Raw genomic sequence first — 16,843 nt, forward strand, 5'->3', positions numbered from 1 at the left:
TCACAATCCAATTTGAAAAGGTGAGGTTCAGGGAGGGATCATAATCCAATTCAGAAAGGTGTGTTCAGGGAGGGAAAAATATTACGGTCAGGTAGACACACGAAGGAATTTAACTCTTGAGCCAACTTTTTTAAGTCATGTTTCTCTTCCACAAAAATTATTTTAAAGCGATTAATTTAAATGGGTGTGGTGTGGCATTGCTGGTATAATGAGGTAATAAAGGGAAAGTCTTAGGAGCCACAAAAAGTCATTAGGTTTGTGCCTTTTTGATGGATTAGCCATTAACCCCATGTACTTACCTTCTCACCTGATCCCTCAACACCTTTCTCCAGAAACAGATCTGATGGTACACTGGATGTTAGAATGTCAAGAGCTTGCTTTTCGTTAATTTGGTAATATTAGCATGGTCAATCACCCAGTTCATTACAAATTCAGAAGCCAGACAAATCAAACATTTATACCATCATAAAGAGTGCTGACTACTAAGGGGCATGTTTCAGTGACTAAGAATGGGCTGCTCTTCTTTGAATATTCAAACAAGGTGGCAAAACAGACATAGGCAACTACAAACCCATTGATAAAGCAAAAGAATGGAATAAAAATGAACCTTCAGGATCAATAACTTAGCTAATAGCAGCAAGGATTAGGAGAGTAAGATCCTCTCTTAAAAAAAACTCTTTGACAACTTTGAGGAAATGACAACTCATCTGGACTATGAGAAGTCTTATGATGTGGTATACCTCAACTCCCAAAAGGAATGAATGAATGAATTAAACTTAAAGTGATGGAGATTTGGAGTAAACCCTAAGGGGCAGAATTTTGCGGCCCTGTTTCGGTGGGGACGGGGCTGTAAAATGCGGCGAGACATTCTAAACCCATTGGCTTCGGCGGGAAGGTAAAATCCCCCTGCCGTAAAATTCTGCCCTAAGAATGGATGAAATTTGTTGAAGAGTATGTAACAAATGCACTCTTTAGAGGAGTTATGATGGAGTGAGGGAAGTACTGAGTGGGATATCTAAGGGCTCCATGCTTAAACCACTACAGCTTCTACTTTACATCAATAATCTGATTAATTAACTCAATGCAAAGCCATCAAATCTATGAATGATACCAGATTAGAAAGAGCAGAGGAATCACAAAAAGTAGCTCAGAAATTATATAATGAGTTGAACAAAACATGCAAGTGAGGAAAGCAGTGTTGGATGAAACTTAATACAGACAAGTATAAAGTTATGTAAGAGGCATAGAAACACAACTCACATATTCCATGAATATGAGTTCAAATTTGTAAAGATGAAGTTAAAAGACTTCTACTAATTTTAGCAGATTTAACGCTAAATATGTCCCAGCTAAGCAGAGCAGCAACCAACAAAGCTAATAGGCTGTTGAACTTCAAAGCTAAGACAATAGAATTTAAGCTGGAGAAGGTAATGATCAGACTGTCCATGCTGTGGTCAGACTGCACCTTCAATACTGTGTCCAGTCCTGGTTACCACGAATCAAGAGAATTCAGGAGCTTAAACTGAATCAAGAACCATGTGGCTACCCCTATGTCAGGAGTTTGGGTTATGAAGAAAGACGAGATAGACTTGGGCATTTCAGCTTGAAAATGAGGCATCTTATACAGGTAGACAAGATGGCTAAGGATCAAGAAATGTTAAATCAAACTGTGCAAAACTAGCGGACACAATCATCTTCATTCAAAGGGGGGCCAACGTGTAAAATAAACTTCTAGATAGATTTATGGAGGCGAACACTTTGGAATCACTTCATTATCCTCACCATTGTTCAGTGAGAAGAGTTGACTGATTTCAGCAGATACTATTGAACCATAGAAAAGTTATGGTGCAGAAAGGGGCCATTCAGCCCATCATGTCTGCACCAGCCAAAAAGAGAAAAAAGAAACTAGCTGCTCATTTTAATCCCACTTTCCAGCGCCTGGTCCATAGCCTTGCAGATTACAGAGCTTTGCTAAATTGGCTGCCCTGCGGCACAGTGAGCCTTCTCCTGAAAAGAAATCAGAATTTGCAGAACACTCCAGTGAGGCATTGTGATATAACGATAGAGGGAAAAGATTTGTACAAAGGGAAAAATATCACAATAGATGGTTCCTTCTGCGAGGAAGCACAAATTATGAAATGCTAGAGCACTAATAATTGCAGACCTTGCCCCACCTAGTAAAATATACCTTTATTGGTAAATACAAAGCAACTTTTGCGATATAATGCCCCACACTGGCACATGGGGGAGTAGAAAATCCCAGGAGTGGCGCAGCACAAGGTCGATAGGTGCTCCTAAGTATATTGCTGAGCATGGACCTTCCCTGTTGACCAGAGAAACAAAGTCTTCTTCAGCTGCAAAACCAGGGTAATGGTCTAACCTTGCTATCCTGTCCTTTTGATATTAGATTTGCAAAAGGCTGCAAATCCTTTGCCACCCAGACATAAATTAAGCAAAACCCCAGAGCGCTTGATTTATAACCAGATAAATAATGTGTGCTGTAATGTTAATTATTCATTCTCCATGCATGTGATATTTGTAAGATCACAGCAGCTCAGAAATTATCCTTTTGTACACTTACCATTTGAACATTTAATTATATTCCAATCAGATACAGAACTACCATCACAAGCCAGCAAAGTGACACCATAGCTGAGTGAAACATGACTGAAAACAATCACAGCACAGCAATTAGGAACTGCCTTTGGCAAATAAATAATATCATCTCTGAAACTAATTTTCCTGTTCAGGTGAACAAATAAAATAGCATCTAAAGAGAGGAGTGTTTTGGATAGAAGTCAGAAGTTATTTAGTACCCACCATTAGGCAAAGGTATGGACATTATCTGCTTCTTTATTGGTTTGTAACATCATGGCCAGAATTTTCCCTTCAGCATGTGGGGGCAGGCCCCACACGCCTGCACATAAAATGATGTGCGGTGAGGTTGGGCGAGTGTCCCGATGTCACCGCGCGCCATCGCGATATTTCATTGGGCAGGCGCGCGATGCTCTACAATGTGCGTCCGCCATTAATTAACGGGCCACTTAAGGCCCTTGAGGCGCCATTCGAAAGTGATTTTTCGACGCCCGTGCAATCTTCGGGTCGGCGCACGGGTGCAACGGGCAGGCGGGTAGGACACATTTGTATAAACTTCAGCCACAGGCGGGATAAGAGGGCTCAGTGGGGTTGCGAGTGTGCTCAGTCAGATATTGATGTTTCAAAGTTACTGATACTTGCCTGTGTGATCTGCAATACTTCAAAACACAGACCAGCTGCTTGGTCTGGACTCACAACCTTCAGGTCAGCACTCTGCAGTCAGGAATCTTTTCTGGGCCTGCAGGTTTCAGGAAGCCTTCCCTTAGCCTGGGAATGGGAGCTGAACTCTCCAGTGGAGGCACCTCCTCTGATGAGGAAGGGAGGGCCAGAAGGAGGAGGAGGCCAGGATTCCACATTCAGCCTCCAGGGGAGCCACCTTTGGGAGGACAGGTGCAGGCACAAGGGGCGCAGGGCCAAGAGATAGTCCAAGTTGGAAGGGGCCGCAGAAGACACCACTATCCTGCTGCCAGGGTTTACAGGCGGCGAAGCAGCTACCTCAATATGACTGAGGTGCAGTGCCGAAGGAGGCTACGACTGTCAAGGGATACAGTCAACTCCATCTGTCAGGTGATTGGGCCTGAGATCTCCGCGAACTGTGTGGGTGGACACTCCATGCCAGTGGCTCTGAAGGCCACACTTGGCCTCAACTCCTATGTCTCTGGCTCATTCCAGGGCTCGGTGGGTGATCTTTGCGGTGTCTCCCAATCAGCTGTCCACACTTGTGTCAAGCAGGTTACAGACGCTCTGTTCAGACGGGCATTGACCTTCATCCACTTCCGCTGGGACCAGGCAAGTCAGACACAGCGAACCAGAGGCTTCACGGCCATTGCTGGCTTCCCCCATGTCCAGGGTGCTATAGACTGTACACATGTGGCCATCAAGGGGCCAGCAGGTGAGCCCAGTGCCTTCATCAACAGGAAGGGTTTCCACTCCATGAACGTGCAGATAGTGTGTGACCACAGGATGCTGATTCTACAAGTCTGTGCAAGGTACCCAGGCAGCTCCCACGACGCCTACATCCTCAGACACTCCCAGGTGCCGGGGCTCTTCAGTGCACCAGCCCGGCTGGATGGGTGGCTGCTGGGTGACAAGGGCTATCCTCTCAGAAGGTGGCTCATGACGCCTCTCCACCATCCAAGAACAGAAGCTGAGCAGCGGTACAATAGGTGCCACACCTCCACAAGGGCTGTGGTGGAGAGAACCATCGGTCTTCTCAAGATGTGCTTCCGATGCCTGGACCACTCAGGGGGCAAACTCCAGTACCACCCAGATCGTGTGTCACTGATAGTGGTTGCATGCTGCACTCTCCACAATCTTGCGCTGGAAAGGGGAGACGCTGTGGATGATGAAGATGTCGACGCAGTGGCTGCGGCTGCACACGATGAGTCCAGCAGTGAGTCCGAGGATGAGCACCCACAGGGAAATGCTGAGGGGGTAGACACTGACCCGGGCATACTCCAGGGAGGCAGGGATACCCGGGAGGCTTTAATCCAACAAACCTTCAGCTAGAACACCACAGATGGACCTCCAGAACAAGCCTGGGTTGCGGGCTCCATACTCGATACCTGAGTGCTAAATCTGCCTGGATAGGAACATTAACTAAGGGGCTTGTTAATAAAACTGAATGTCCCACAAATCACTCATAGCATTTTTGTTAACCATCCACCTGCAGAAGAAAAGAGGCTCCCTCAGCCATGGTGACATGTCTGAATTTAATATTATAACCAAAGGAACTTAAGAAAACAAAATGACAAAGGTGTTAAAAATCACATCAACTCATAAAGACCTCATTGCGGGCCAACAGAAAAACACCAATGATAAACCCGGGTGTGCCGAAGGTGCCTTGTGTTTACGTTTCTGTGTGCCACGTCTTGGTGCTGCCCCCTCGCTGGGAGTGGTATCTGAGCCAGCCTGCTGACTCTGCTGTCCTGTTGGCCTCGATGACCTTGGTGGTTGTCCTCTGGCCCGTGGAGCCAGTGCTGGCCCCGCCTGGGAGGGAGCTGCCAGTTCCACAGCTGGCACCTCCCCAGTCGTCACAGCCTCACCAGATGTAATGGTCACTGGCAGAGGGGCGGAGGAGCTGCTGCCCTCATCCGGAGCGCCCTGAGAGGTGCCCGCAGAGACGCCAGGCAGCTGCTACGCCAACGTGAGGTCGCTTCGGACCTCCCTGCTCACCATGGATAGATGGGCACCGAGCTGGGAAACTTGGTGCACAGACCATCTCCCACACTGGCACTGACCAACTGAGGTCAATGCCGATGTGAGGGCTTGCTGGTCCGAGCGCATCCCCAGGAAGCCCTGATGGGTCTCCTGGAGGAGCCTCTCCATGAGAGTCGCCACTCTCCCCATGGAGGACGCATGGCGCTCGGACATGGGGCTTATTACTTTGGAAATTGTCCGCGTAGACTCCTCCACCACGGAGACCAAGCCAAGCACAGCCTCATGTATCTCCCCCAGATGCTCCTGCACACCCGGCCGCATTTCCTGCAGCTGCTGCGTCGTGGACAACTCCAGGGGCACATCATCAGGCACCGACTGAGCATGTGCCTGGTCCCCTGCAGTCCTCCGACTGCTGGCACCATGGGCACTCTCTGTCTCTGCCAGCTCCTCCAGCGACTGTGAAGTGCCCTCACCGCTGTGCCCCGGGACACTAGTCGATGTTTTAATTCCCACTGAGGTGCTAGTATCTGCACTGGTGCCTGCCTGGCAGAGATGGTGTGACGCTGGTGAGACTTCAGGACCCTCAGGTGTAAGAGGGGGTCTCTGCTGCTCCTCCTCCTGGTCCTGCTCCGATGATGCTGAAAGGAAGAACAAGGACATTGGATCAGTTAACGTGGAGACAATGTCAATGTGTATCCCTGTCCCCCGGATCATTATGTGCTCATCCTTCCATAAGCAGTGGTCAAGCCATGTTGTAAACTTCAATCACTGAACATTCAGCACTGCCATAGCTGCTGGGAGAACAATGCTGACCTCACTGCTGGGCAAACATACCTGCCCATGGCACCCCAGCCTCACCAACACCAGTGGACCTGGGCACATGGCAACTCTCCAAATCTAGGGCCTTCTGCTCAAACCGGCTAAGTATTGCCACCTGTGCTGGCCCTCCGCCAGTCCTCACCCGCTCGGGGGCATTATGTGCATTCTTCTCCTGAAAAGGAGAGAAGAGCATTGATTAGTGCTACTTGTACCTGGACTCTCTTCACGCACGGCCCACCCCAACCAGAGTGGGACATTGTAGGGCTCCAGTGCCTCCTCACCCCGCTGCTGCCGAACACTCACACAAAGATGCCAGGCCTGTTCCCCTGACTTGACCAAATGCTGCCCACATCACATTAGGCACCACACGGTCTAACCTTCCATAACAAGGAGGCACAAGCACGTGGAGCGCAGAGGGCAGCAGATCGATCGGTGCCAACGCCACCTTGAAGCTCCCCTCCCAGCGTCTCATCACCCTGACTTTGACATGTCCTGGAGTTCCAGCCCTGTGCCCAGGGGCAGCTCCTCCAGGTTGCCCCCAAAACAGTCATGTGGGTCTCAGTGTACCACATGCTGCGGGGGCAGAACCCATCTCATCACCACCCTCTCAGGGTGACCTCGGCATGGGCAATATCTGCTGGCCCACCCAGAGAAGGACACAGGCTGTCAATGATTCAATGCAGTCACTACACTCAGACTTGGGGCGGTGGTGGGGGAAAGCTGACCTGCTGGGCTAAGTGACCAATGCCAACATTGTCCTCACACTTTCTGAGAGCAACAGGTCATTGAAGCGCTTGGAGCACTGGATCCAGGTGCCTCGCACCACATCGCGGGAGCTCACCACCTCCACCACCTCCTCCCAGGCACGTTTGGTCATGTTGCAGGGGGGGGGGCCTCCTCCTCCCGTCCTGGGGTACCAGGACCTCCCACCGTGCGGCCACCTCCTCGAGGGGGGCAGCAAGGCAATCATCGGAAAAACAAGGGATACAGTGCCCCCCTGTCCTACCCTCCTGCCCGGCCTGCTCACCAGCTGCGCCCTGGGGAGACCTCCCACTGGCCGAGATTCACAGCCTTGGAAAGGCCGCAGCAGCTTTTTAAAACAGGCCGCCCGGGTCACCATTGGACCCGGTGGTCAGTGCAGTCCCATCGCCGCCCGCCCACTCCCGCTGTCCCCGGGAGCCACGATTCACGCTGAGTGGGCCTTAATTGGCCCACCCGCATAAAATGGAGGTGTGGACTCGATTGCGGCACCAGCTCCCACACCCACTCTGCCCGCCCGACAGGCAGAAACTTCTGCCCCGTGTGAATGTGGAAGTCTCTGTGGGTGTTGTCAAGTTTCAGCTTTTATTAATTTTTCCAAAGCCTCAATAAAACTATCCCGACTCTTTGAACTGTGCATTTTCATGAAGTATTTGACTTTTAGCAACTTTTAATTTTGAATGTCCTGAAACTTCACAATTGTCATTATGAAAATCACTCCCTTAGACAGTTGAACATTCCTTATTGGGGTCAGGCGGGGGGGTGAGTGATTTGTTCCATCTTGCCACTAATTTCAAAGAAATTCAGCTCAGAAGCCGGGAAGATCAGGGCAAAGACACATTTCCCAAGCTCCCTGTATTCATTGCCTGACTATGTTTCATAACCTTGAATATTGCTGATGTACGGAGCCTTTGTTGTAGGGCGTTGGTTACAGTTTGGTACGTCTGAAGAAGTTGGTCTACACCTGAACCGTGCTGGGACCAGCGTTCTTGTGAGCTGCATGACCAGGGAAGTAGAGAGGGTTTTAAACTAAATAGTGGGGGTCAAGGGATCAAATTTGGGAAGATGCGGCAAATCAAAGAGCAAGAGACAAGACAGAAGGAAAAGGTATTATTATGGGAGATTAAAGACAGACCATGACAGCTACAAACCTAACAGTAAATCAACAGACGAAACTAGAGGCTATAAAAAGAATAAAAGGATAAAACCCCAGAAGCTCTGTCTGAATGTACGTAGTATTCAAAGCAAAACAGGTGAACTGAGAGCGCACATAGAAATAAATAATCATGATTTGATCACCATCACGGAGACATGGCTGCAGGAGGACATGGATTGGGACCTGAATATTGAAGGGTACAGGATATTTAAGAAGGACAGGAAGCAAAGAAAAGGTGGAGGGGCGGCTGGGTTAGTTAATGATGGTATTAGCACAATAGAGAGGGATGGCCTAAGTTCAGGAAACCAGGATGTGGAAACGGTTTGGCTAGAGGTGAGAAATGGTAAAGGCAAGGAGTCACTTGTGGGAGTCGTGTACAGACCCCCTAACAGTAACCACACGGTAGGATAGAGCATAAAGGAAGAAATAATTGGAGGTTGTCAGAGAGGCACAGCGATAATCATGGGAGATTTTAATTTACATATAGACTGGAAAAGTCGGTTAGGGAAAGGTAGCCTAGATGAGGAGTACATTGAATGTTTTCAGGATGGTTTTTTTAGAACAGCACGTTCTGGAGCCAATCAGAGAGCAGGCTACACTAGACCTGGAATTGTGCAATGAGATGGGAGTAATTAATGGCGCCCATAGGTACAGTGACCGGAGTGGGCACCTGCTGATCCTCCTCCCTATGGGTGCCCAATGACCCCTGGCTGACTCCATGAGCAGAAGAGGTAGCTGGAGAGAGATGGAGCTGCCCAGCACTCCTCTCGTGTACACACTGTTGGAGGCCACTATGGCATCAGCAATGGAGTTGAGCCCGCGCAGCAGTGTAGGAACAACGTTCTCGACCAAGGTCCCCATGGCAGCTGCCATCTTGCCAGTGTTGACCTCAGTGCATTGCGGTGCCAGCGCTATCACCTCAGCCTGAAGACGGACAGACTCCTCCATCGTGCCTTACAATCTGAGGAGTGCAGTGGACATCCCTTCCTGATGTTCCCGAACTTGCCTTTGCAGCTCCAGCAACTGTGACATGACCGAGTCCAGAGGCTCATCTCCTGACTCGGACTCAGCAATGTTCTGGCCTCCAGCCGTCCTCCGAGTGCCGGGGACCTGGGAAGTCCCTGCCGCCACCTGCTGTGGATCAGACAGTGCGATGGGCTTCCCAGATTGTGATCCCAGGGCTGCTCTAAAGCTAGATCCCACCGAGGTGTGTGTCTCTGCGCTGGCGGAGGGTGTGGGTGAGCGCTGTGACAGGACTTCAGGGAGGGTGCCTCCAGATTCCTCTTCGGAGGTTCCTTCAGAGCTTGATTGGAGGTCCTGGGTCGTGGACTCTGTCTGCTGCTTCCCAGATGTGGAGATAATTAGTGCATGGCAGTGGCCTGTGAAACAGGACACATCACTCACAGAATGGTTGTCTGATGGATGTTGCACTGCTGGATCCTCACTTGGTAGAGCAGCGCTGACCTCACCATCAGCACAGGACCGGTCCCGGTCATCGCCGGCCAGCTGGATGGCTCTGTTTTCAAATTCTGTGAGAGCTTTGAATTCCGGCATCCCTCCACCTGTCTGTGACCTTCCCCTCCTGAGCCAGTTTGTCCTGCATGGATAGAGATGGGGAGAGTGTATCAGGAAGCCTGCTGGGCCGATGATAAGTGTGCCTGAGCTGTGTGGATGGCCAGTGGTACCATGGACGGGATGAGGACAATGGCGGCGTGTGAGATAGAGTGAATGGTGATGTCTCTTGCACTGGGAGTGAGTGAGGGCCCTGTGGGTGTGTGGTGGGTTTGTGTGTGTGTGAGTTGGGAGTGATGAAAAGAGCGACTCACCCTGGTGGAACGGAGGAGATCATTCATCCTTTTGCGGCACTGGGTGGCTGTCCTCTTCTGAAGGGCATTGGAATTGACCACCGCTGCCACTGCCTCCCAAGCTGAGTTGGTGACTTTGCCCGTCCTGTGGCCAGAGCAGGGGTGGAGCAAATCCCAGTGGCCTCCACGGCATCCAGGAGTTGCTCGAGGGACCCGTCATTGAAGGGTGGGGGGGGGCTGCATTCTTTTTTTCCTTTGCCGGCCATGTCTCCCAGGCAGCGGTGTTGAGCTGGTGGCGATGAATGCTTTACTGGTGGTTGCCTTTGAAAGATGGCGGCCGGTGTGATGCAACAGCGGGGTGATGGCGAGCGGGTGAATGAGAGCCCGCCCGCCATGGAAACGGTGTGTTTCACGGGAGTGAATATATAATGAGGCGGGCTCGGGAAGATATGGCGTGAAAACTCGCCATTTTCATTGGCGGGTAGGACTCCATTTTACCCACCCGCCAACACACTTAGTGCAATTCTGGGAAAATTCAGCCCCATGACTGTTTCTAATTTATATGTTTTGTACTCATAAATTGGTCAAAGTTGCATATAATAAACTAGGAAGGCAGTGAAATCAGAAGGCCTAGCTTAGAAATTGGAAAATGAGTTGGGCAAAACATTCACGTGAGCGCGGACAAGGCCAGAATAAATTTTTAATGTGGACGCTGGAGTGTCTTCCATGTAGGAATTAAAAATGGATGACAGACATGCTCCATAAGTAGTTTGAAATAGCTAAGAACTAGGTTGAGATCGTGTAGGTTTTGGAGACTCAATGCTTAGCATGGCCAACCAATACAGAGTGGGAATTGAAGCCAGTAGAATGCTGAATCATATAGCTAAAACAGGTCAATTAAAGTATGAGAAATCACAATCTAATTGTACAGTAATCTGGTCAGACTACATTTTGAACACTTTGACCAGTTTCTGGTCACCTAGACCCAGAGGAGACATTCAAGTCCAGAGAAGGACCACAAGACCAATCACCAGTGGCAGGTCTAAAAGTTATGAGCAAAGATACGAGAAGCTTGGGCTTGCTGGGCAGTGAGAAGGTATCTGAGAGGGTGATCTTAGGGAAATATATAAAATAGTATGAACAAGCTAAATCTGGAAAATTCCCTTAACTTGCAAGAAGACAAGGGGACACAGCTTCACCGGGAAAGGTGAATTTATCAGGAAGCTCTTCCTGCAAAGAGTGATTAATACATGGAACTGGCTTCCATGTAGAGAAGTAGAGGTGGGAATCAGTTTATAAAGCAGTTAGGTGCAGAAATGGTGGCTGTAGATTCTATGATGAATGAACTAAGATTGGCTGAATAGCCTTCTTCATCCATAACCATCTTATGGATTTTGTAAAATGATGATCAGTGGAATGCTGCTTCTTCAAACAACTCAGGAAATGCCACCATTCGGATATGTGAACAGTTTGGATAGTTATTTGTATTGTGCAGTATTACTTTAGCACAGACCTATTATAAAATGAAATGGCAGCACAGAACTGCATTAAATCTGATTTGTTGCAATACTATTATACATTTTGCAAAGAAACTTGGCTGAACGCATTTTGCATGGCATTTAACTGACAAGAAAACACAAATAATTGTAAGGATCAAAGAATGTGGATTCAACTTAAAGGTAATTGGTTGCACAGGAAACATTGCTATATGATATAAAGATGTACTGCGCTTTTCTAATATGTATAGAGGACTGCATTTGTTCTGGGAAGGGTTTATTAGCCTTGGATGGAGTAGCAGCAGAGTTTCACAAATTTAAAATAGGGCAAAGGGGGTTAAGTTATGAGGTTAAATTGCATAAACTAGGCTTGTATCCCTTGAGTATAGAAATTTAAGGTATGATCTAATTGAAGTCTTTAAGATGATTAAAGGTTTTGATGGGGTACTTAGAGACAAATTATTTCCTCTGATGGGGGAGGCCAGAATAAGGGGACATAATCTTAAAATTAGAACAAGTCTGTTCAGGGGTGAGGTCAGGAAGCTCCTCTACGCACAAAGGGTAGTGGGAATCTGGAACTGTTTCCTCTAACAAGCTGTTGAGGCAGGTCTATTGAAAATATCAAAACTGAGGTTGATTTTTTTTTAGGTATGTTCAGGATTATGGAACCAAGTCAGAAAGGTTTAGTTATGGCATTGATAAACTATGATCTAATTGAATGGCAGAGCAGGCTCGAGGGACTGAATGGCTCACTCCTACTCTTATGTTCCCATGTATAAAAATACTACACAACCTGAAATGAATGTAGGGTGTACAAACTGTCCGAAAACTCCTCATGTACGATGAGCTAAAGATATAAAGCACAGTAATAGTCCAGGATCTGTTCCATCTTCTTCTTAGACGGTCCCTCGGGATCTGGGATGACTTGCTTCCACTCCAGTTTGATGGGCTATGAGATTAGGGTTGCCAACTGTGATTAAACGTATTCCTGGAGGTTTCATGGCATGACTTGCCCCCATGCTCCAGCCATTAGTTGACCACCACGTCAATCCTTGTGACACACTGCCTTCCTACGCCAATTGGAAAGCAAAAAGACTCATTACCCAATTGGATGACGCTTGACTGTCAGTCAAACAGCCATTTTTCCCCATTTTCAATATTTTTATCTCTGCTAAAGAGAAACGTTCAAAGAAAATGACAAAAAAAATTGCTTTTAATGTCCTGATGATTTTTCTCCAGGGTTGCACACAGCAGTGTCCTGGAGATTGATCTTCAATTCCTGGAGACTCAAGGCCAATCCTGGAAGGTTGGCAACCCTATATGAGATGGCTGATAAGTTCAATGCGCAATCCGCTGACTCTGTCACATGCCAGACAAGTGGTGCTTAAAGGGTTTGGAAGATGAGTTGTCTGGAGGTTTGTGTGCTCCATCGAGGCCTCAACTTTGCCTCTGCACATTTCTGATGAATTCTCTCAGCTTGTTTGATGCCCTCCCAGATGAGCCTCCTCCATTTTGGTCAGTCACAAGCCAGGAAGTCCCATGAGTCAGAGGGGATGTTTGACCTCTTCAGGGATGCTTTGAGGACATCCCAAAAGCATTACGTTGTTCACCTGGGAGTCTTTGTGACAACTGAGTTCCAAGTAGACCAGTTGCTTCGAGAGTCTGGTGTCAGGCATACAAACGACATGTCCCACCCAACAGAGCTAGTTTTGAGTGATTAGCGCCTCAGTGCTGGGCAAGTTGGTTTAGGAGAGGCCGTTGCTGGTGGACCTCCTTTCTTGCCACTGGATTTGGAGGATCTTGCGAAGCCAGTGGTACTTCTCCAGTGCCTTGAGGTGCCTGCTGTATGTTGTTGAAGTCTTCAAAGCGTATATGTGCACAGGGATCACTGCTCCCCAGTAAACCATGACCTTAGCCTTGGGTTTAAGATCCTGGCCATCAAATACTCTTTTCCTCAGTTGGCTCAAGGCTGAGCTGGTACATTGGAGCTGATGATGAATCTCATCGATTATGTCTGCCTTCGTCGAGAGAGGCGCTGCTACATTTTACATCGCCCTGTTGCAAACACTGAAATAAAAACCCAATATATGGATCCAACACTATACAAACCCATTTAGCACCCTGTCTCTCAAGGCACTGGATTGTTTACCTACAAGATTATATTTTAGTTGTTTTGTTGAGCTGGCTATGTATCAGGATAGATCACCTAACCACCGAAGGGTTGATTGTGTTTTGTGGCAGAAAGTACAACATAATCAGATATACAAATCAGGTTCGGTGCCTTCTGCTCATCTCTTTAATTTGCATGTCTCAATATGTCTTCAGCTCAATGGATTTAGAAAAGAATATGCTGACATTTCTTCATATTTAAGATAATTGCTTGGCTAACAGTGAGTCACAATGAAGATTATCCGCTATTATGAACAACATGAATAAGATTCAGTGGACTATTGGGCTGCAACTTTGGCATTGAATCAGCACAAAATACGGGCACACGCAAGCCAATCAGCTCTCCAAAGTCAATGCTCACTGACATCTGGGGACTGATGTTAAAGTTGAGAGAAACTAGTCAATCATCAGTCTGAAATAGATAAGATTCTGAAAGTATGACTATCAGCCAATGTCCAAAGCTACTTCACCATCATCCCTGGGTAGGTCCTGTCCCACCAACAGGAGTGACCCACCAGAGGCGGTGACACAGTGGTATACATTTCAGGACAGAGTGGCCCTGGGAATCCCCAGTATTGACTCCAGACCCTATGACTTCATCAGGTCAAACATGGGCAAGGAAACCGGCTGATTACCACCTACTGCCCTCCCTCAGCTGATGAATCATTACTCTTCCACATTAAAAATGACCTGCAGGAAGCACAAGGATAGCAAGAGCACAGAATGTACTCTGAATGGAGGATTCTAATACATATTACCCAGAGCAGTGCAGAATACCACCAATTACCAAACTGAATGAGTCCTGATGACGTAGCTACTTGACTGGGCTTTCAGAGCGCCAACATAAAGGAGCACCAACATCCTTACCAATCTAATTGTGTCTGTCTATGATGGTATTGGTAGGAGTAACCACCTATATTCCTGGTGGAGACCAAGGTCTCAGTATTCACACAAAGGACACCCGCCATCATATCGTGAGACGTGACAGCCAAGTTAAGTGGAATAGATTAAGAACAGACCTGGCCGCTCAGAACTAGCACTCATGAGGTGCTGTGGGTCATCATCAGCTGCAGAATTATATCTTACCACAACCGGTATCATCATTACCCCAGCATATTGTTCAATCATGGTTCAGTCAGATAATCGGACTAAGCTCCCAGATATAAAATCTATTTCTCCTCATTGCTGTCTGACATTACAAGTGCTGTCAAGTATAATTAACTAACAGCATTTTCATTTTCTATTTATGTGTCTGTTGAGATTTATTTAATGAACTAAGCATTCTACTCAGTTTCACTGAGCCCCAGTAAGACCTGTAACACTAGTCAACCAAACTGAGTATCAGTGGCCTTATTTTGATAAGCGTATGAATGAAAAGTACATCCCACACCGAGTTGAACTTCTAGTAACTGGAAGAAAACACCTGCAGCAGAAATAAGCTGCTTAAAAATGTTGCAACCTTTTTGTTAGCCATTTAAAAAATTGCCTTTTTATCAACCTTTTCATCTTCATCCATTTAACACCTCATATTTTACTGTCAATCAGTGTGAATATGTTGTGGCAAATTTTGGCATAAATCAGGTCTAAATGGTTAAGAACAGGCGCAGACCTTTCCAGAATGGTCACATGTTAATAGCACTCAAGTGTCCCTAGCCTAGTCTATGCAATCGTCCATAGCTCCAGGTATAGATTTAAATAAATGCAAAGGATCATTGAACTGGAAAAGTACTGGGAGGTAAAAATGTAAATGTTGTTGAGAGAACCAACATAAAGGAAGAACCTGTTTGACCTTGTCCTCACCAATCTAACTGCATCAATCCATGATGATATTGGTAGGAGTGACCACCTATATCAGATCACTGCTGCCTGATAAACAATGACCTTAGTCTCGGGCTTGAGACCCTGGTCCTCAAATACTCTCTTCCCCAGTTGGCTGAAGGCTGAGCTGCCACATTGGAGGCGATGATGAATTTTGTTGATTATGTCTCCCTTCGTCGAGAGAGGCACTGTTACCTTTTACATCGCCCTGTTGCAAACACTGAAATCAAGGCCCAGCATGTGGATCAAGCACTATACAAACCCATTTAGCAGCCTGTGTCTCAAGGCACTGAATTGTTTGCCCACAGAATTACAGGAGTGATGTGAAGAGTGTTTGACAAAACAGTGGGACAAAAATTCTGAAAGCCTTTGCAAAGGTTCAAATGGCTCCTCAGCCTAAAAAGGGTTAATACCTATTATGCTAATAGCTAGAATGCATCATCAGTGATGTCAGATGGTGCCAGATCACATGTAACTGGAACATGAGGGGAGAAGGTTTTAATGGAGTCCTGCTAAAATCCATCTCTGTAAATATTCACTTGTTGGTAACAATATGGTTTCCAGCTCTCTTCTATCGAAGACACACAGAGCCCTGTTGTGATATTAATACATGGTGGCATCGGTCTGTGAACTGTTTTTTAAGGATCCCGGTCGATGTTGGGAAAGGCAGGAAAATGGAAAAGCAGTCAGCTCACACTCAGGAAACGCCCGTAACAGCAAATGGAGCGACGGAGTGTTACAGGAGTCCAGCGACAGCCAACAATAGGTGCGCAGAGATGTGGAGAGAGTCTTCCCGAGCCCCTGGACCAAGTGGAGGGCCTCAAGCAAGCTGGGCGCTGGATCGACCAAGTGGTTTCCACCAGTACCGCATCGCCACCAGACTGGCGGAGAAACCAAGTGAGGATCGGGCCAGTGTGCTACCATACACACTTGGCAACCGGGTGGGTAAGGAAATCGTTGGGTACGCAGAAGTCCTTAGTGCCTTCAACTCCTACTTTAGTTTGGAACACAGTACTGGCACAGACTGTGATAAGTTCAACAGAACCATCCATAATCCTGCAGCAAGTATTGATTCCTTTCAAAATGATGGTTATAGCCTGCCAGTTCACAGGGGATATGACAGGGCACCCAGAAAGCCTGCCAATGAGTAGAACAGGAAGAGACAGGGTGCAGCGTTCGCAGCCATTGTTTGATGTTTCCCATGTGGCAGGAAAACAATCAGACCGTCACCACGCCTGTCCAGCCATTAATGTGGAGTGCCACTTTTACCACAGGAGGGGGCATTTTCCTGCAGTGACAGGAGGCTTTCAACTCCAGGGCAAAAATTTAAAGACACACTACTCCCAACAACAGCTTCTAAAGCAGTAGAAAATCTCCTGAGTATCAACCACTTTTTTTTAGCTGCAGTCACAGAACCCAAAGGGCATTTTTGGGCCAGCGAAATAATGGTTAATGGTCAAAAGTCAACTTTTAGATTGGATGCGGGAGTGGGAGTGTCCATTTTCTCTGATAACACACCCTGGCTGAAACCTGGCCTCCTCCAGCTGTCCACCGCCTGACTCCAT

The 16,843-nt window shown here is 47.5% G+C and overlaps 1 long non-coding RNA gene across 1 annotated transcript in view; it reads right to left on the bottom strand.

The window, feature by feature from the left end:
- The window catches only part of LOC144685408 (uncharacterized), a 1,061,419-nt gene that overhangs the window by 538,349 nt on the left and 506,227 nt on the right, over positions 1-16,843 (bottom strand). The window lies entirely within an intron of this gene.

This window comes from Cetorhinus maximus, chromosome 10 (genome assembly GCF_964194155.1).
Source record: "Cetorhinus maximus chromosome 10, sCetMax3.hap1.1, whole genome shotgun sequence".
NCBI classification, from domain to species: Eukaryota; Metazoa; Chordata; class Chondrichthyes; order Lamniformes; family Cetorhinidae; genus Cetorhinus; species Cetorhinus maximus.